The 22,142-nt window shown below is 33.4% G+C and overlaps 1 protein-coding gene and 1 long non-coding RNA gene across 2 annotated transcripts in view; one reads left to right on the top strand and one right to left on the bottom strand.

Annotated features, from left to right (window-relative positions):
* zgc:172282 (leucine-rich repeat and fibronectin type III domain-containing protein 1-like protein) overlaps positions 1-22,142 on the top strand; it is a 259,195-nt gene that overhangs the window by 40,014 nt on the left and 197,039 nt on the right. The gene's annotated exons all lie outside the window — the stretch shown is intronic.
* On the bottom strand, positions 1,186-19,516 carry LOC130242294 (uncharacterized). Its single transcript, XR_008838960.1, has 4 exons — positions 19,271-19,516; positions 7,141-7,231; positions 4,589-4,618; positions 1,186-1,617 (listed from the first exon to the last, which is right to left on the bottom strand). It is a non-coding gene; the product is annotated as an uncharacterized LOC130242294 (long non-coding RNA).

The raw sequence follows: 22,142 nt of genomic DNA on the forward strand, positions 1-22,142 counted from the left end.
TTGAATTATAGAATACATTCAAAATTATTTGAGCCTTTGCACAATCATGCAATCATGCAAATCAATGGTCATATATGTAACAAAATGAAATTAATTGTAAATATTAATATACAATTTATATATTTTAATAATTTATAAGGAGGTGTCGCAGACGCCGCCAGGGCGACTGCCTAGGGCGGCAGAATAGAGAGAGCGGGGTCCACGACACCTCCCTCACCACCCGCGTCCTCCGTTATATCCGCAACCACAGTTATATCCAGAATAGCTGAACTATTTTGAAACTTGACCGTTGCATGTGTGTAGGAACAGCTGATGATCCGTAAACAAAGCGGCAAGCGTCGCATTTTCAATGTGTCTTTACACGCGATATGAGAATATAAAGTTAACCTGATACAGTACACACGGTTACAAGTAACAAAACACAACTAAATACATAATTTTCAAGCTAGAGTAAACGAGGCAACAATTTTAATCGCACGTACTTACACTTGTGAAATGGGGGTAGAAACTGATCCATGATGCACTGATCCATGTTCTGACAGTCTATACTGATCCTTCCTTTAACAAACAGCCGATAAAGTCTTTTTTGTAAGCATGTAGTTTCCAGAAGCACTCGAACTGCTCAAGGCTGGGCTATAATGCTGAGCCTTCATCTTTGGGTAGTCTGTCGATAATATCCATCAGCACAGCGTGACTTCATTCGACCGGTGTGTGTGTGTGTGTGTGTGTGTGTGTGTGTCTTTTTTCTGTGTTAGTGGGCAGGGCTGCAGGTTTCAAATCTCCCAGGTTTGCAGGCGCAACTACTTGTGTCATTACAAAACACCTAATGACTCGTTATCAAGATGACTCGTTTGAAGCACTATGAGTCGACTCTTTTATAGATGAATCAATAGTTTTAAACACTGTACACTTACAGATTTAAACCTTAGGTGGATATTTCACTTTACTTAGAGCTGTGTTACACACTACATGGAAGGGCATTTTCAAAAACCCATAATATGGGCTCTTTAAGTTAAGATGAGATAAGAGTTATGAAAATCAATGTTGTTTTGATACTAGTAAAAACATATACTTTCTACAAGTGATTTTTTATGTTTTTTTTTTTGTTTGTTTTGTTTTTTTCAAAATGTTTATTGATGTAATTTTACATTATATATTCGAAAGTGATTTTAGCATTTCCCAGCTCGCTAATTATTTTTTAGTTGTGCTAACTATATCAAACATTCAAAATTAATTGAGCTACATTAAACATCAAACAACAGTTCTAAAGTTTGGCCTGTGGTTCAGTGCACGTCAGAAGAGTTCAGCTTCTCCTCCATCAGCTCGTCTGTAACCTCTTGTGATTTTTGCCCTGGAAACATGTCTTTTTTTCGGCTGAAGATGCTGAAATTACAGATGAGGAGGAAACAAGACTTCTGGCTGAGAACAAAGAGGAACACATGGAGATTTGCCTCTGCTAGCGCTTCAGTTTAAAGCAGTGCATGGCTGTGAATAATGCGGCGGAAGAAGCTCCCCGTGGCGGCCGCTGCTCAAGCGCTGGAAGCGGGGGGTTTGGTGGAGTCCCACTGACTGGAGATCTGCTGGGTTATGTTGGGCTTACCAGATAAAAGATGTCTTCTGTTGAACAAGAGAGAGGGAAGCGATTTCTGCTTAGTTAATTACCGATCGAGACTAGAGAAACGTAAAGAGTAACCTTGCGTGCGCATTTCAGCATGACCGCGTCAATATTCTAATGATGAGACTAGTTTCCCCAGAGACGCACACGAGGCCTTGATTCTCTAACGCCAAATGAAAGCTACTAATTTGCTTGTGCAGTCTATCAAATTGTGTGTGTGCCTGCAAATCGTGGGCGTATTGCAGGTGATTTATTAGGTATAATTGCTCAAATAATTACATCTGCAAATAAGTGCATAGGAAACCCCATTTAGAATGAAATGTGTGCATGTTCACATACAGGTTATAGCTCTCCTTTTTAGAAGAGAGCAATAGATTAACATGTAAAAGTAAAAATAGTAATAATAATATTAAATGAATATATGTTTTACCACATTCCAAATGTGCTCTATTGGATTAAGTTATGGTGACTGTGTAGGCCATTTGAGTACAGTGAACTCATTGTCATGTTCAAGAAACCAGTTTGAGATAATCGGCACTTTATGAAATGGTGTGTTATCCCGCTGGAAGTAGCCATCAGAAGATGGGTACAATGTGGTCATAAAGAGATAGACATGTAGATTTGTAGTAATAATAATAATAATAAAACACACTTCTGCAACCCACTATACAGAAAACACTGCACTAAACCCGAGGGTGTAGATTTGCTCTTGTTATTGGTGGACATACATCATTGGACATACATCCTTAGAGCTGCATTGAACAGCACAAATTCTGTTTCGCGCTTTTAAAAACTTGAATAAAGTACTTAATAATATAAAATAACACATAATAATACAAATAACAATGCCGTCCCATGCTGCAAATGTCAATTTACATCATTTTTACTGCAGTCGGGCTTTGAGGAGGTATGAATGTATAGAAATTTAGAGAGGTGTGTGATGCAATTCAACTGTTTTATCTTGATTATAGTTTTCTTATAATCATGGACGCCAAAATCAAAAGCGAATTTTGATTAATTGCACAGCCTTGGTTAATAGTTGTACAGTGAACTCGTAGCAAACTTGACTTTATGCACGTGTAGGTTACTAAGGGTCGATTAAATTATTGGTAGGGACATTTCAGTAATTGGTCTCATGTCATCATATACAATAATATAGCCATCTATTATACCGTCGTCGTTCGGCTAATAATTAAGGTCTTTTGTGAAGGGTAAAATTAACAAAAAATAAATAAATTAAAATAAAATAAAAATAGTCTTTGAAGATACATTCTCCAAAAACTCCCATAGATGATTCCAGATACGCCACAAATCATCAGATTTCTGACGCAAGTCATAAGTCAGTTTTTCCAAGGGTAAGAAAATGGTAATCTGATTTATCCACTTATTGACCAAAGAAATGTTAGAAGACCATAACAAAAGATATGTACAAAAGTGTAACACAGATTCTAGTCCATGACAAAGGTGTAGAGCAGTTTTACAATTCAGAAGATAAATAGCTCGAGATAGGGCAAAATGTTTACCAATAATCCTCTGAACTAATTTGTGGATTTCTTTCCTGTATGTCTTAATCATGTCACAGTCCCAGAATACATGCATCACAGTACCAACTTTAGATTTGCACTTAAAACAACATTGAAAAACATTAGGAAATATCTTATTTAGACGAACTGGCGTTAAATAAGTTCTGTAAAATAATACAAACATTTGCTCATAGTTTGATATTGTGGCACCTTTGAAAAATATGCCAGAACAGACCGAAAGCCATTCTTCTTCACTAAAACTAGCTCCACAGTCTTTCTCCCATATAACTTTCAAGGAGATAAGAGAAGAACACCCTACATTAGATAACATTGAGTAAAAAAAAAAGATATCTTCCCTTTAAGGGAAAATGAAAAATACAATTGTTTTTCCATGTCAGAAAGATCAAGACGTATTCTGCCCTTTTTAAGGGACGATACTAGAAAATTTCGTAGTTGCAAAAATTTGTAAAAGTCGTTATTTGGTAAATGAAATTCCTGTTTTAATAACTAAAATGATGTCTATGCCAATTCTACGCCCTTGACTAAACCATATTTTAGTAGTTTACATGGACAGGAGAGCAGTACCATTTTGAAAAACTTGCCCCTTGAAACAACTTTCTAATGTAAAGTTTGCATTTTTGGGTGATTATAAATGAATAGCCCAATGTTTGTTCGTTTTTTCAATGGAAAGCGTTGTGTAGATTTTCACAAGGCTAAAATGGCTTCTTCAATCTCCTCTAGCAGTTTTCTAGGCACATTGTTACCACTGGGGATATAAATGGGTCAGTAGTCCTAAAGTACCTTGTCCCAGAGGGCCACCTATACAAGGCCATGAACAGTACAAGAATCACACTCAGTTAAACCCTCGTCAGGGCAAGATGTGGGCGGCATTTCCCCAGAGATCTGCTACCCCATAAATAATAATAATAAATAAAAAAAAAACACGGTAGCTTATCAAAACTATTGAAAACCAACATATTTTTTTTCTCTTAGCCTCTCCATATTTCAGACTCCTTCATAGAAGCACTAAATTGCTAATTAGCATGATTTGTTAAAAAGAGAACTGACTTGCTTTCAAGCTCCATTCAGTGTGTTTCACTGAAAGGTTTCGCTTTTACAATGCATGAAGCTCTTTATTGCGCTTTCAAGGGCACAACAATGACAAAATCCCCATTTAGGAAGTTTCCCAGAGGGAACCAACTGCGAATGTGTGCTTTTCATGCCTTCTCTCATTGGAGATTCTCATCTAAGCGTCATCCCACACCTTTCACAGTTATATAATTACATCCAGAGGCCATTCTGTCCATCATGTTTACCCTTGTGGACACGTCCTTGGGATTTACTCCATTTGCCAGGACACTCCTAACACCAAAATCTGCACAACATGTCATTAACAGTCTGGCGGAAGCTGCATTGACTGCTCCCAACAATGTAAATGGGAAAGATTTACCTTTTGTGTCGATCTTGCGTCACCTTCTGTCTGCGCACATACAAAAACACATGTCAGTCGAGTGCATTAACGCCCCGTGGGTAATTTGCTGTTGTTTTACAAGGACATGAAGGGTCAGTTACTGCTAAATGCTAGCAGGTAATCCTTCCCTGGAGAATCTGAGATGACACTGATGATTAATGGTGCAGAATAGAAGCTTGAATATGACAGAAACGTTTAGCTTAAAGAGGCAGTTTACCCATAAATGGAAATTTTGGCTTTACTTTTTGTTAAATATACCCAGTCATTCCAAAAACTACAGCTTAATACAAAATGATCAGCCCTCCTGTGAAATTTTTATACTTTTTTCCCCAGATAATTTCAAGCGAGGTTTAACAGAGATTTTTAAACATAATCATTTTAATAACATTTTTAATAACTTCAAATCATACATTTTATAATAATACTAATTTCATAATTTTAAATAATTTATTTTGTCTTTGCTATCTTTACAGCAAATAATATTTGTCTGCTTAGTTAACAAAATATTAGCATTCAACTTAAAGTGCAATTTAAAGGCTTCATAGGTTAATTTAGCAAGTTATGTTATTTAGGCCCAATCCCAATTATATAAATATGTTTACCCCTTTCCCTTGGCGCTTGAAACAGAGTGTAAAGGAGAAGGCCTTCAAATTTTACATCTAAGAAATGGGACACCACTACAACACCTGCACACGTCATCATATGTCATCATCGTGATCTCTTCATATGAGATCAGACGATGGCGACTGCTGTAGTTATTCCAGTTGTTATTTTTTGGTATTTATCTTCAGGAAATCACTGAAGGCGTATATCATGTTATCATAACGATCAAATGTGGCAATAAGATCATAACTATACTGTGCATTTACACCGTGGCCATATTCATCTATGCAAACACACTAAAAACAACATTGACATTATAGCAGACACTGTAAAAAGCTCAATCCCAGCCACTAGACTTTTCTGACAGGGCATTCGAGTGTCATCGAGAGTCAGATGTGAAAGTATGTTGTGGGACAGAGTTATTATTAAGGATTATAGATAGCGAAATTTAGCGGATTTTTAAAAAAACTAAATAAATAAAGCATGATGGTAAATTACGAACGCTGTTATGAATAAATAAAAACATTTGCTTGTTTCTTGTAAAAATTCGTAATATTGACAAAAATACTAATTTGTGCATCTTCTTACTTCCGTGTGCAGCCATGCTGCCGTTGTGGCTGGTGTATTCTGGGAAACACCCCCTTTTGGTATGGGTAAGTGCAATTGGGATTGAGCCTTAGGCAAGTCATTAGACAACAGTGGTTTGTTCTGTAGCCAATCAAATAAAATAGTTTCATAAGGTAGCTAAACATATTAACCTTAGCATTTTTTTACCCTGCTCTGGCCAAACTAAACGTAATAACACTTTCTCAAGAAGAAAAACATAATATGAATTACTGTGATTCTTGCTCTGTTAAACATCCTTTGGGAAATATTTAGATATGACTTAATATTCCACATGAGGGCTAATAATTTTGTGTTCAACTGTATGCGGCTGTCTTTTCTTTTGTGAAATAAAATTTTCATGTTTCAAAAAGGGCGACGCAGTGGCGCAGTAGGTAGTGCTGTCGCCTCACAGAAAGAAGGTGGTTTGAGTCTCGGCTGGGTCAGTTGGCGTTTCTGTGTGGAGTTTGCATGTTCTCCTTGTGTTTGTGTGGGTTTCCTCCGGGTGCTCTGGTTTCAGTCCAAAGACGTGCAGTACAGATGGATTGGGTAGGCTAAATTGTCAGTAGTGTATGAGTGTGAATGAGTAAGTATGGATGTTTCCCAGAGATGGGTTGCGGCTGGAAGGGCATCCGCTGTGTAAAAATGTGCTGGATAAGTTGGCGGTTCATTCCGCTGTGGCAACCCCGGGTTAATAAAGGGACTAAGCCGAAAAGAAAATGAATGATTGAATGAATGTTTAAAAAAAAAGCAAATGTGGGGAAAAAGTGTCAGAAATGCTCTTCTTTTTGAACGTATTGGTGTCAATATTTAAGGCTGATTTATACTTCTGCGTCAATCGCACACATATGGTCTAGTGCAGCCTTTGCACGGTTACATAGCCCTCTCTGTGGCTGACGCACACCTCTCAAAAAATTTAACTACACGTCGCAACGACGCATAGCACAAGCTCTGTGATTGGTGCTAAGCGGTGAGCTCGGTGCTGAGAGCCACAAGCCAGATGGAGCGAGTGTTTACAAGTGTTGAGTCCTGTAAAGGAGCTCCAGATGGAAACATTTTTTGTGTTTACCTTATAATTAAAGTTGCTGCACGTTCGCTGATTCACGCCTCTGAATGAGTGAATTTTAGCTTTTTTTTTGTGTGACTCGACACAGAGAAACATAAAAACCTACTGCCAGCTAGTGTTTCAATAGTGCTATTGCAGAGCAACACAAACAGCATGCAGAAGAATAATACACGGCTACGTGCAACGCATGCACCGTGGGTCACGGCGATCACTTGATGCAGAAGTATAAACCAGCCTTTACAGTACATGTACTACTTACCATATATATTCCATTTGATAGCATGCACAGCTCTTGTGATTCATAGTAGTTTGGTTTAATGTCCAGCTTCAACCCCAGTGGACTCCAGAACCTATTACAGATAAAAAATAAAAAATAAATAAATAAATTCATAAATAAATAAATAAATAAATAAATATTTGAATAATTTAAATAATGTATTTAATTGAATGAAAGAAAGAAAGAAAGAAAGAAAGAAAGAAAGAAAGAAAGAAAGAAAGAAAGAAAGAAAGAAAGAAAGCAGACAGGGGTCAAAACAAGTGCAGACAGCAATTACAAGGGTAATCCAAAACGTAATCCAAATATTATTATGACCAGATGCAGTGGTCAGAGCAGTCTAGGATCAAAAACAAAACAAAACAAAAAGACAAGACAAGGCCAAACAAGAAACAAGGGAACAAGAAAATGCCCAGCAGCAATGACAACAATCTCTAGACAATACTTAGACAGCATCCAAACTCGTATGCTTTCATACTATATGGTATGTAACAAACAGTATTTGAGCCAAGCAGCATGTCCAAATTTGTAGTATTCGAAAAACAATTGGCAGGAACTGCTTCCGGCAAGTTTCTGAAGCATCCAATGCACACTTTAATATCCCATAAGACAATGTGAGAGAATTTATAAATGGGAGTTAGGTGGCACAACTGGAAAAAAAAAATCTGATTTATACTACTAAGATTTAAACTTTAAAGAAAGTACTAATTCAAATGTAGCACCTACTTGAATGGTATACCATTTCAGAAACAGCTTTAGTCAGCTTTAGCAGCGTGTGCATGACTGAGTGTCTAGGTAATGTGCAACAGCTGGGATAGAGTGATTGGTGCAAATAATTATGGGCAGTGTAGTCCGCTGTAGTTTGGTAGTACATGTATATTTCATATATATGTTTTTATATGTATTCAAGCAATTTTGATTTATTTATACATTCATCGTATCATTCATTATTTATTTATTTATTTATTTATTTATTTATTTATTTATTTATTTATTTATTTATTTATTTATTTATTTATTTATCACTTTGGTAATTAAATGCATTTAAAACTTATTTTTTTGATAATGTTTGGGATTTTACAGACTTGCATCTTAAGGTGTGTAACCTAATGTAAGTCATAACATTTTAAATATAGTATAACACATATAACAATATAGTATAAATCATTTGAAGAGTTGAAAAAGCAGATCAAAACTGTGCTTTCACTTGTTGGGTTCTTTATTTTAGTAAACTGCATATTTTCAGCCTCCTATGTTACTGTTCAGTTATTTTGTAAAGGCGATGAAAGAAATGTATATTTGCCATAAAATTGAAAATACACAACTTACGTTCAGGAGCCCTAGAGAAAACTGTATTTTAGAAGAAAATTTTAAAAGGCACTTAAAGGTTTTTGCATCTGAACAATTAATTTTATGGTGGTTTGATGGTAGATCTTTTATTTATTTTTTTTAAGCCTTCTTAAACATTCTAAGCCTTCCAAACATTTTTTCAAACATTAAGCTTCTAACAGAATGGCTGACATACTTTTAAAATATGCCTTCTATGGTAACAAAATGCTGCTGTACTGAAATTTCTGCAGTTTTAGATGGATACTGTTTGTGGTGTAAGAATTATAAAAAAAAAAATGCACAAGAACATATGAAGAGTGTTTCCTCCCGCTGGCACACATCTGTCAGGGTCGCTTTTACCTCAGCTTCATCTCCTCCCGCTTGTCTTCCCCGAGTCTAATGTCAAATCAAGAACCCGTTAACCTTTTTACAAAACAGCGAACTAAAAAAATATAAAAAAATCCACCAACAAGCTTGTTTTCACTTCATGTTTGTTATGCTTGCTTGAATATGAAAATGCCAAAATTGGTAATGCAAGCTTTCAGTGTCCTTGAAGAGCAGCTTTATTAAAGGTGCCGTGTTTCCAAGGTCTCTCTTCATGACTGGATAATCCTACTGAGAATGAGAACCTCATTAATAGTGTTTGGATGTGAATAACTCATATACATCCATTTTTGGAGGCTTTTCATTTTCTGTGCAGCTAAATTACAATCTCTTGTTGCTACCCAGAAAAATATAAATCTTTCTTCTTATTTTTGCAGTACAAAACCATAAAGTAAAGCAAGTTTATACAGTGGGGAAAAAAAACACATTAGAATATTAAGTAAAGATCATGCTCATAAAGATATTTAGTAAATGTCCTTCTGCAAATATATCAGAATTTATTTTAATATAGTAATAATATGCATTGCAAATAACTTCCATCTGACAACTTTGAAGGCGATTTTTTCGACATTGTTACGACTCGTAGAAGTAAGGAGATTTTGTACGAACAAAAAAAGGATGAAACCAAAGTATGGAAAAAAAGCATTTGATATATCAGGAATATGTTTTCCTAAACATCTTTTCAGCGACCGTCAAGGCGAACATACGTTTTTATTTAATGTTTTATATATAGTTAAAAAAATGGCATCAGGTCCCCTACTTTTCTTATAGCAAAAAACAAAGTATACGCAGAGTTTCTAAAGAATACCGACCAAAATTACAAAGCAGTGGTATGTCTTTAAATAGGCAATGGACAATAATAGAGGAGCACAGTAACAACAATCAACACAACTTCCTCTCTAATGTGAAATACTCTCTCAAACAAATAACAATCAAGCAAGCGATAACAAAATGCATCCAATGCAATATCATGGCGATTAGTAACTTTGATATAGTGGCAAATTTGTATTAATTTATATGATTTTGCTCATACATTTTAGTTCGAAAGTCCAAATATCCAAAATTCCTTTATTGCTTTAACCCAACGTTCAAAACATAATCAAACAGAGGTAATTTCTATATTTCCAAAGGACAAACACATACAACACAATATATTTATATTATTGATTATCATTAAATCAACTCAATACCAACTCCAAAAAAACTGCATATTTTATTCAACTAAACATAATACATGTTTAAGGTTATAATTGTTTGTGAATTTTTCGACATTATGTCATAAAAATAATTCAAAATCAATTCTCAATCTGACTTTTGATAATCTGAAATAACTGTTTACATCACTGTCTAAAAATCTAGAATTTTTTTCTACATTAAAATCCTAAGTGCCATGTTGTTTTAATGGCATTGTTTAAAATAGCCATTACAATATTTAGTTTTTAAACAATTGTCAGCTAAATAATAAATAACTTTAACAACAACCATACACCAATTTGAAGCTTATTTGCTCAGCTTTCAGATGAAAAATAAAAAAAAAAAAAAAAAATAAAATAAAATAAAATAAAATAAAATAAAATAAAATAAAATAAAATAAAATAAAATAAAATAAAATAAAACAAAACATAGGCTCATTCTAAAGACGTAGCTCTATATACATTTCTGGAGATCATGAATTATGTAGCCAGAGGAACGTATGGCTGCATTTCGTCGTTAAAACGAACGCTACGAGTAGTATGATGCTGTTCCTTTTCTCGTTTACCAGCTGACCGTTTACCTTTGTATGGATGACTTTTATTCTCTTGCCAGTTTGTCTGATAGCTCGAAACGTACGTCAGCAAACTTGAGACACAGAGTGGAGTTGACAGCGATGAAGGGGTTCGAGTCTGGTAAAGAACGATTTCAGTCAGCAGGCAAGACAAAAGTAGAAGCCAAAAGATAAAATAAACAAGTAAATAACAGTGTGAGAATGTGGTAAAACCTAAAAACATGGTAAAAATCTGGCTGCCGCAAGGGTTTTATTATTTTTTGGTTGGGTTCAGTGAAGGGGGTGGGTGGGTCAGTCGGTGCTTTTTAAAACACTATCGGTTGGGTTTAGGGAAGTGGGAGGGTGGGAGGAATTGTTCGGTCAGTCAGCCGACAGCGGCTTCTGGTGGTTTCACGCAAGAAGAGCAGGCACGAATGGCACTCAAGAATTTGAAATCTGAAAAAGCATCAAAGCGGCCTTTGGTGGATTTGTGAAAACAAAAACTGACTGGTTGTGCGGTCCAGGGTTACCTATAATTGGAGCAGTTGCAATATAAAGCTATGAAAATAAAATAGGCTCTGCAAAATCTCTTTTGAGTCGCTGAATATGTAACAGCAACAAAGTGTGTGACGTAGAAAGACATTTAAGTAAACCGAGCTGTTTTTCTCAGAGTGCCTAATATTTTTTTTAGATGTTTGTTTTGTTCTCTCAGTTGAAGGGCAAATCTATTAAGGCTGCTAATTTCCTTGTCTGTTGTTAATGCATCAGAAATTAGTGTTGACTCTTTTCAAAGTTATTGCATATAATGCTCTCCCACATTCTTATTTTTCCATCATTTATTATCATTTTCTGTGTCGGTTTGCTTCTTTGTCTGACTGATAGATGTTTAAAAAGGCTCTTAACAGCCTGCCGGGAAAGCTTCAGTTACTAGAGTCCCTTTTGGAAATGTGTGATGGATAAATAACAGGATGAATAACAGCAGTTGTGGGTGCATTAAAGATGCTTCACCGACCAAACTAGCTTTCCTTGCTCATCATCTGATGAGTAACGCTGAGCAACTTTTGCCTTTTAAGAAGGTTACAAAAAACATACCCAAAGCACAGAAAAGCTTATGCAACGCAATTGTACTTCCTTCTGGTTGAGCGAGACCCGTGAGCCACCGGATCCTGCATATTTCATGATCTCTTAGTCTTATTCCCCATCCTTTTGCTTTGCACGCACACATAACAAGTGGCCCAGTTTGCTTTTCTTCTCAGAATGCATCTTGTTGTTTTTTCGTTTTTTTTTTTATTTTTTATTATTGACTATACTTATACAATGACTTAAATGTTTACAAAAATACGATAAAATTAAATTAAATTAAATAAAGTTAAATTAAATTAAAATAAATTAAACTGAATAAATATAAAGTAGCATAAAATAAAATGAAATAAAATGAAATAAAATGAAATAAAAATGAAATAACAATAAATTAAAAGTAAAATAAAATGTTTGTAAATTATATTAAAATGAAATGTAAACCAAAATGTGTATTATTATTATTATTATTATTATTATTATTATTATTATTATTATTATTATTATAAAATTAAATAATAAAATAATATCAAATATTTCTTGTATCAAATATTTATATGCTCTAAATATCTAAAAACAAAAAATATATTTATTTGAGAAGCAAAATTTCATAACTAATTCAATATTATTTATTATTATTATTATTATTATTAATAATAATAATAATAATAATAATAATAATAATAACAATAACAATAATAATAATAATAATAATAATAATAATAATAATAATAATGATAATAATAAATAAATAAATAAATAAATAAATAAATAAATAAATAAATAAATAAATAAAGTGACATTATTGATTAGTTCAACATAAATGCTAATCAAAAATAAAATTTGGGTACCAAACATACATAATTGACACTTATGTCATATTGTTTTACATAATAACATATTTATATAACATTATACATATATAATAAAATATAAAAATATATAATATATTACAATATTTTATGATAAAGTAGAAATTAAAGACTTTTTTTTTTCTTTTTTACTGAACAACAAAGAACGAACAATGAATCACTGTAAACTTTCTGGCAAATTTAGTTTTGACCTTTTTTTTATGTATTTTAATTGGAACACAGTGCCCAGTTTGGCAATTACAACCACAGCACTTGAACACAAACGAGGTTAAGCTTATTAACCTTGTTTGTGTGAAGTATATCCAGTCTTATAACACATGCCATGACCATTAATTCAGTGGATTCTGACAATATTCACTGAAAGGCTGTCATAAAGTGACCTTCTGTTAACATCCACCTACAGAAGGGGTGAACACTTACTGTTCATCATCCTAGAAACATTATCATCTACAGAAAATTTGTCAGCTGGAAATAAGAAATATTTTATTATGTAATATTTCATGTTAAATATTTCTGCATTTAAATCATCTAACATGATTGCCCCGTAGGCCATGCGTAAGGTACATTTACATTTACATTTAGTCATTTAGCAGACGCTTTTATCCAAAGCGACTTACAAATGAGGACAAGGAAGCAATTTACACAACTATAAGAGCAGCAGTGAACAAGCGCTATAGACAAGTTTCAGGCGTGTAAAAGTCTAAGAAGCAAAAACATTAGTAGAATTTTTTTTTTTTTTTTTTTTTTTTTTTTTTTTTTTTTTTTTTTTTTTTAATAGAGAGAGAGAGAGAGAGAGAGAGAGAGAGAGAAAGAGGGCTCAGTTAGTGGTATAGCCAGAGAGGCAATTGCAGATTAGGAGGAAAAGTGGAGATTAAACAGTTGCGTTTTTAGTCGTTTCTTGAAGACAGCAAGTGACTCGGCTGTTCTGATGTAGTTAGGGAGTTCATTCCACCAACTGGGCAGATTGAATGTGAGAGTTCGGGAAAGTGATTTCTTCCCTCTTTGGGATGGAACAACGAGGCGACGTTCATTCACAGAACGCAAGTTTCTGGAGGGCACATATATCTGCAGGAGTGAGAGCAGATACGAAGGAGCACAGCTAGAGGTCACTTTGTAAGCAAACATCAGAGCTTTGAATTTGATGCGGGCAGCAACTGGAAGCCAGTGCAAACGGGTGAGTAGCGGAGTGACATGTGCTCTTTTGGGTTCATCAAAGACCACTCGTGCTGCTGCGTTCTGAAGCAGCTGAAGAGGTTTGATAGAACTAGCTGGTAGCCCGGCTAGCAGCGAGTTGCAATAGTCCAGTTTGGAGAGGACAAGAGCTTGAACAATGAGTTGAGCTGTATGTTCAGATAGGAAGGGTCGGACCTTTCTGATGTTGTAGAGTGCGAATCTGCAAGATCGGGCAGTTCTAGAAATGTGGTCAGAGAAGTTCAGTTGGTCATCAATCGTAACTCCAAGGCTTTTTACCATTTTGGATGCAGTGATGGTTGCTCCATCCATCTGGATTGAAGGTGCAGTAAATAAGTTATTTTATTTATTTATTTATTTGTTTGTTTAATAATTGTTAATTTCCTTGGTTCACTGCTACAGGGATATACATTATTAACTATTTAATTTTATTTAATTATTATAGGTACAGTGAAATATATATATATATATATATATATATATATATATATATATATATATATATATATATATATATATATATGTATATATATATATATATATATATATATATATATATATATATATATATATATATATATATATATATATATATATATATATATATATATAGGCTGAATTTAAACAAACAAAGTAAATTTAGGAATGTTCAACTTAATTTGTTTGTTTAAATTCAGCCCAAATATATTCTTTGCAACCGGTTACCTTAAAAAAAGTAGTAAATCCAATTAATCATTTTTCAGTGTATTAATAAATTTTTTATTTTATTTTATTTTATTTATTTATTTATTTATTTATTTATTTATTTTTTAAATAATTTACAATGGGAAAAGCAGTTACCTATTCAAACAGAAAATGTTCAGAAAAAACTAAAATAAAATAAAGGGCAATTTCTGAGAATCTAGCAGTTATGTGTGCATGTGCATGTCATTTTCAATTTTGGGTGAACAATTCCCTTTAAAAGCCATAGTATACATGGCATATTGGGAAGCAGCAGAACATGCTGTAAATGCTCCGCCTACTTATAGAAAGGGGCGGGGAGCAGCAGCTTATTTGCATTTAAAGAGACACACAAAAACAGCATGCTTTTTTGGCTTTCGCTCAAAAAAGGGCAACTACAGATTTGTATAATAAATAGCATATGGGAAATTTTTATCTCAAACTTAACCGACACCCTCTGGCAAACCAGAAACTTATTTATTATAACTTTTGAAAAGGGGATTAATAAGCCCCCTTTACTAAAGACATCATTAAAATTGAGAAATGCTCTTCTCTGAGTTCTTTAAAAAAAATAAGTTGTTGACAATGAAGTTTTGACTTGCCTGAGGTAAATGTGATGCTACGTGGCATATTTAAATTATAATCTTTATTCAGTTGCTGATGGAGGTAAAACCTACAGTAATATGTAAGGTTAATTCATATTTATTTTGTGATAAATTAACTTTTTACTGCTGTTTGAACTGAGGTGTCTATATGACATAATAGCATCAAGATAACAATCTTGTTTTTTTTAATTTCTTCATAAAATAAAATATAATAATAACAATAAGTTCTGGGTAAAGATTAATTGCATCAAAAAGAAAAGTTTGTTTTGACATAATATATGTGTGTGTACTGTGTATATGTATTATGCATATATAAATACACACATGCATGCATATATTTGATAAAATTATATACAAATTACACATACATTTAAACATCTATGCATTAAGTTTTTATGTATGTGTCTGTATTACATATGCATATATATATACACACGTTATAGTGGGGGAAATAAGTATTTAACATATCACCATTTTTCTAATAAAACACATTTCTAAAGGTGCCGTTGACTTGACATTTTCACCAGATCTTGATAGCAACCAAAGAAATACATATATAAAAAGCAAATCAAATTAGTTTACAAATTAAATCAAATTATGTGTAATAAAATGAAATGACACAGGAAAAAGTATTGAACACATAAAGAAAGGGAGGTGTAGGAAGGCAGTTAAAACCCAGACAGCAGCTGAAATCTCTGCCCTTTGTTATTGTAAATTAATATTCGCTGCTTCAGTCTAACATCTACATTAGCAGGACATTTCAGCAAGACAATGATCCAAGGAAACTCACAAATGCTTTAAAAAAAAATTAAAAAATCAAGCTGTAGAATGTCCCAGCCAATCACCTGACTTTGATCCAATAGAAAATACAAAATTAAGATCAGTTTGAGAAGATGAGACCCACAGAACCATCAAGATTTTTACACTCTGTTGAAGTCTGACCTGAGCAATGCATGTGACTTCATTCTCTATATGAGAGTCAGTCAAAAGAGATTATCAGAGGACTCAACAGCACCAGAGATAGGTTTTCTGACAAAAATGATCATGTTCAATACTTATTTTCCCCACTGTATGCCAAAACAAACATTTTTGCTGGATGTGATCAATCACAATAAATCTTTGAACAGGACTAATAAGAGTTTGAAATGTGACTTTGTTTATTATTAAAATAACAAAACACAAAGTATTTTTTTTAACAGAACGTGTGCTATATCATGTCTAGCGAATGTTTATAAGCTTCACATGGACTAAAATATTCATCTTAAAATATATTTGTCAGTTCAAATTTCCATATATAAAACCAGAAGTTTCAGTGGACAAAAAAAAAAATAATATATATATATATATATATATATATATATATATATATATATATATATATATATATATATATATATATATATATATATATATATATATATATATATATATATATATATGATTTTAGTTGTTAAATGTGTGAAGTAGAGCAAAGGAAGTGTGTTAATGTGGTTGGATGAGCATGGCAGGCAGTTTTCAGAGACAGATGTTAAAGGTCACAAGGGAAAAACAGGGCCTCCATGCTGAAATTTTAGGTGATCGAGTGCAATCCAAAAATAAAAAATAAAAAGTCTCCTTGCGGTATTTATTCTCCCTTTTTGTAAAGCCCAGGTAAAAGCCCTCATGGGCAGCACTTAAGAAACATTAACTGCCAGTTAAACAAATAAGTGGTCAATCGTGGCACACATCAGTTGATTAAATGTATTTCGGTGGACTTTGAAGGTTGAATCATTGCCTTTTGTACTGAAGCTTATATAGATTTAAAATATAGATATATATATAGACTTAAAAGATGGATATTTAAGACTTAATAAGGTTTAAAAAAAATCTATTATTTGAGTAGGAGATGTAGGTTTCTGTAGATTTCATGCTAGGTTGTAATTTTAAAAATAATGTACACTTTTTGTGTCATATGTTTCTAAGCTATAATTATAAGTTATAAAAAGTAAATTTCATTACATTCCACATCATAATTATGAAATAAAGAGTCAATTTTATTATTTACTAAGTCATAACCATGAAATTAAATGAAAAGACATGAAAGGTCAACTTTTGATTATTAGTCAAAAGTATGATGTAAAAAAGTAAATATTATGATTCACTAAGTGAAGTTAATTCATAAACTAATTTCGAAAGAATCATGTGCTAATGTTTGACCAAGGCTGGTCCTGAAAGCTTCTGTGTGGCGTTTTCATGTTCTCCCCAAGCTCACGTGGGTTTCCTCCGGGTTCTCTGGTCTCCTCCCACAGTCCAAAAATATGCAACATTAGAGAATTTACCATACCAAATTGGCACCTATCTTAGTAAGCAGTAAATCTCTCAATAGCTATCCCTATAATCTGTCATTAGCCATAATTAAGCCAGGGGAGTTCTCGAGACCAACCTGAGCTCAAACTCCCCTCTCAACCTGCAAACGGGCTTGAGGATCTTATAAGTTCAGGGCTCTCCGCCCAGGACAGCATGCCAAACATGCAAGTGTGAAGTCTTGAAATCAGAATTATGATGTAAAAAATATGACATCAAGACATAATTAAGTCAACATTATGAAATACTACATCATAATAATGAGATGAATAGTCAATGTTATAATATACTAAAATAAATTGAAATTAAGACATGAAAGGTCAACTTTTTTGCATAATGCCGAGTTCAGACTGCACAATTTTTAAAGTAGTCGTGTCACAGATGTTTTCACACTGCATGATTATCTGGGGTAGCATTCCGTCACTGCTGTGTTTACACTGCAAAATGGATCGACGACAGGGGGTTTTACAATAGGAAGAATTGCTGACAACTTTTGTCTTGATTCACAAACTACATGTCACAACCAAACACACTCGAAAAGTGACATGGAATCAACGTGAGGTCATATAGAATATATTAGATTAGATTAGATTAGATTCAACTTTATTGTCATTACACATGTCCAAGTACAAGGCAACGAAATGCAGTTTCGGAATTAGCAATTTCTCTCAAACTTTATTCTTTATTGAGCCAGTTGTGGTATTGCTCAGATGACACGTCAAACAGACACGAGTGCTCCTGCCAAATTCCACTAGTTTTTCATCCATTTCTTGGGTCCAACTAGACTGAAATTAAGCACTTTTAACTTCTCATCTCATACCCATACTAATGGATGCTGTTTTCTCATTGGCTGTAATCATTGATGTTATTTTCAATCAGAACACATTACACACGGTATGATTTAAATCACTGACAGGTCCAGATATCTGACGGGTGTCTGCGACTCATCTGCGATTCTCTCAGATCGCATCTTTGATAGTTCACGCTGTGTGATTGTTACTCGCGTGAGTGAGCACCGATTTGCTTGTGATTTTGGCCATTTGTCAGTAGTTTCTCAGAACCTGTTGGCGAGTCAAAATCGGGGCTAAAATCACTGAACTTGTCATAAGTCAGATATAAAGGCAGTGTTGATAAAGTCACTTTTAAAAGTAATATATTAGAATCCTGAGTCACTTAAATAAGTAACTAAAAGTTACTTTTTATTAAAAGTAATGTGAAAGTATGTGTTATGTTAATTTTGTCTTTATATATAAGGGCTTAAGATTGTAGTATAACAGTAACTTCACCCAACACTACATGTCATAGTTATAAAGAAAGCATTCTAAATATGACATACTACAGGTCTACAAGTATAAACATAGACTACAGAATAAACAAGACATGTGACTCGTATAGTTTTGAATGGGGAAAAGTGTAATGGTCAATATGGAGAATGAAGCCCCGCCTACTAGTACACTAGCCAATCATAGATTGCTATAGACTGACGATTCTCCAGGGGAGAAGCTCAGACTAGACGTGTGCTTTTATGACAGTTTATTTGGTCAACAACCACACTGGAATCTCAGTGAATACTTGCTTTACAAACATAATACATCCACATAAAGCTTGAAATCTGTACTTTTAAATGAACCTACTATACTTGAAAACAAAAGTTTTATAGTTTTATAATCTGTATGAAATGAATGCGACGTGCAGTCCATCCTGTCAAAAGCACATCACATCACAGCAGCAACTACTCAAATGACCACAAACTTGTAAACAAAGAGTCACTTTCATATCTGGAAGAGATTCGCAATCAAGACCAAGTTGTGAATTACTTCAGAAGAGCAGCGTGATCAGACAATCATTACCCAGAGGATGATAATGTGTAGAACGGGCATAAATGAGGTTGGTGTCGTGATCTCGTTTCTAATGTGCACATGCACATTAGCTCGATCAACCTGAAAAAAATGTTGATTTAGTTTGATTCGAACACTTAGAAACAAAACTAAAGAGATAGTTGTTGTTTAATTTTATTAGTGATTCCAAATATGTAATGTAATCGTAAGCTTGGCTAACTGCTTTGGAGAATTTGATGTTTCCCTATTCTGACAGAATGCCTGAGCATACTGCCCGAGAGGTGTTTCAAAGATAGCCGCTGAGTGAAATGACTTGCTTTAAAGGGACTTTGGTATAGATGATTACATACCAAATCATAATTGCCAGGCAAACGTATGACATGAGAAATGAAACATATGCAATATCACAATTGACAAACTAGGTCATGAATTCTAAGTTGAAAATTGATGATAAAATGAAATAATAATAATAATAATAATAATTTAATTATTTAATAATAAGTCATAATTTATATTGAACAGTTTATTATTTAGTTGCATATATATATATACATATATATATATACACTGAAGCAAATGGCTGGCTGTGTAATGTCATGCAGTTTCGAGGGTAAGTTCAGTTCAGTTAATTAACCTCCGACTAGGCGAATGTGTCTGGTAAACACGATACTGAAATTATACCAAAGTTTGTCTGTGATATGTAGATATATATTTAATGCTCCTCAGCAGAATAAACATCCTGGGGCATCTGTTTACTTCAAACATTTTTTTGCTGAATGTTTCATAAGATGCGACAGGTAAATCACAGGCTCCGAAAACGACGTCCTTAAATTTGTCTCTGTCCCTGTCAGATCTGTCATTTCTGATGACGAACTCAATTAAATCCTCACATTCAGCTGGAAAAATGGTGAACGGGAACAGACTGGTAGGTAAAATGTTTTCAAAACTAACTTTAGTCTGTCATCTGTTGTCACTGTATTTGAACATCAGTGGTCGAAATAATTCAGGTTTATGTTTAAAATACACCAGGAACATCGGAATTAAGGAACAACCTTTAATTTCCTATATTTAAAGTTAAAAGAATTAAAAGCCACATGATTTATGTTATATAATGTTATGATACTATTATAAAATATATACATCCTGTATGTTTATGTATCTAATGCTGTCTACATTTATCTGCTTGTACTATGTCTTTTTGTTGCATTCTTTATAAAATGTCCTTGAGCTCTGGAAAGGCGTTATGTACATAAAATGTATTATTATTATAATTATTATTAGGGATTTCCCATATGAGACTAGTGATTTCCTGTAAGAGACTAGTGATTTTCTGTGAGAGACTAGTGATTTCCTGTAAGAGACCAGTGATTTCCTGTGAGAGACTAGTGATTTCTGGCAAGAGACTAGCAATTTCCTCTGAGAGACTATTGTTTCCTTTAAGAGACTAGTGACGTTTTGTAAGATACTAGTGATTTCCTGTGGGAGACTAGTTATTTATTGTAAGAGACTTGTGATTTCCTTTGAGAGACTAGTGATTTACTGTGAGAAACTAGTGATTTACTGTGAGAAACTAATGATTTCCTGTGAGAGACTAGTGATTTACTGTGAGAGACTAGTGATTTCCTGTGGCCGCAGATGATCTGAAGTCATTCAAAGAAACAACTTTTTTTTTTTACAGCCGTAACATTCAGTAATTTTGTAGTTGTATTTTTTTATTTGTGCTCCAATCATAACTGTTTTGCATTTCCCATTAAATATTAAGTTTTTACTGAAGAGCCTCTATTACTGTAAAACACATTTCTGCTAGAAGGGACAAAACTAAAATTGCTTATGTTTGAACACTGTTGATTACATTATTTCTAAAAAATATATATATATTCTTTATAAATTGTTCTCAGATTTACATCTCTAGTGTATATATCTGTATACACATGGGGAAAAAAAGATCTTCATATGCTGTATCCTGATGAATCAGATTCTCCGAATTCCTCCATATAGATGGCACGTCTGTTGTAACCTGTATAGTCTATATGGGATCAGTGACACATCTTCACAGTTCCAGGCAAGTCAGAGCTGAAAGCAGGCAGTATACAGCACAAAAACTCACTGCACCAGACTAAAAATAGCGCCTGAAGACTGCAGGAACTGTTAGAAAGGGCAAACAGAGAAAAAGCAATTGTGGGGTGATGAGATATCTGGTGTACACTTCATTCCCATTGGAGTTTGGCGTCATTCAGAGGAGATTATGAAGGTTTTGGCCAAAAAATACCTTGTACCCTAAAGAGCATGCAGTGATAAAGCATGCAGAACTATTGAAAAACTGTTTATTATTCCATACAAACAGAGCAAAAACAAAATACATATATACAATCATAAAAACGTTATTTCTTTTTATAGTACTGCATATATGAATACATTTAAAATTTGTATATTAGATATATTTTTAAACACGTTGGTCATTTTTTTTTTAATAATGTTATTAACACTTAAATTATTAAATAAATATTTTGTATATATATATATATATATATATATATATATATATATATATATATATATATATATATATATATATATCAATTTTAGCAAACAAAATATTTCTACTATAATAATAATAATAATAATAATAATAATAATAATAATAATAATAATAATAATAATAATTTTTGATTACATTTTATTTTAAAATTATTTACAAACATTTTATTTTATTTTATTTTATTTTATTTTATTCACATATCTACAAAGGGTACTTTGAAAAGGCAATACCTGCATCCATTCTCTGTTTACTGCGGCATTTATGTAATTCTTCCTCCATTCACAAGTTGTCAGCGCTGGCCTGATCTAATAAGTAGGTATTTGGGTTAGTGAAGGTTTAGTGGTT

Source organism: Danio aesculapii, chromosome 15, assembly GCF_903798145.1.
Source record: "Danio aesculapii chromosome 15, fDanAes4.1, whole genome shotgun sequence".
Taxonomy (NCBI): Eukaryota; Metazoa; Chordata; class Actinopteri; order Cypriniformes; family Danionidae; genus Danio; species Danio aesculapii.